Source organism: Mastomys coucha, unplaced genomic scaffold (genome assembly GCF_008632895.1).
Source record: "Mastomys coucha isolate ucsf_1 unplaced genomic scaffold, UCSF_Mcou_1 pScaffold20, whole genome shotgun sequence".
Classification (NCBI taxonomy): domain Eukaryota; kingdom Metazoa; phylum Chordata; class Mammalia; order Rodentia; family Muridae; genus Mastomys; species Mastomys coucha.
The window spans coordinates 126,605,798-126,606,652 of record NW_022196903.1 but is presented as its reverse complement, the minus strand read 5'-3'; positions in this window follow the sequence as shown (position 1 = coordinate 126,606,652).

The following is an 855-nucleotide window of genomic DNA, read 5'->3' as shown; positions in this document are numbered from 1 at the left end:
CTTTATCTTCATGCCTTTCCCTTTGATCATATGGAGTTTGCTTGGTGCATTTATGGGCTTGTTTCTTCAAATACCCATTCCTTATAAAGTTAAAGTCAATTAAGTTTGGCTGGTTATTAATTGCTTATTTTCTTTTACATTATAGCAATTAACATGTGTTCTTTGAATTTGTGATTCATTTATATAATGCCTCAAATCATGCTCACTTATTACTTTCTCCTATTTTCCTCCAATTTTAAATCTCCCTCCTACCTAAAAGTCCCTTCCTTAGGTTCATACCTTTCTGTTATTTTTGTTACTTATACTTGATTTTCATCAGAGCTGTCATGTGACTATGTATGCAAAAATACACACTGGACTCTGGTGAGCTGATGAGGGTATATAGAGCTAACAGCAGTGAATCACTCTTCCTTAAAATCCATTAGTATCTACTGAACCAATAGTGGTTAACTATAGAAAAGATAGTCAAGGTTAACCCAGTCTAAAGTGATGGGGGAATTATCCCAATGTACCATCCTTACCTAAGTGCCTCTTGGTATTAATGGCTGCTTGTATGTGGGCATATTATTTTTCTTGAGTAATGTGGCTACTGATAAGTTGCCTATTGTCCATGGAACGGCCTCACTAGAATACAGGCAACACATATTAGACTTGGTGGAATATAAAAATATAATAATGTGGTGACATTATTTTTGGAAAGGGACATGTTGAGGATCTAGAGATAATGACTGTAAGGGAATAGTTGTAGGAGGCCGGCCCGCAGCGTTCCTACTTGCGTGGGTTCCATGAACCGGGAATTTGGAGACCTGCAATAAGAGGGCAGAGAAAGGAGACACACACCAGGAAAGTTTCCTT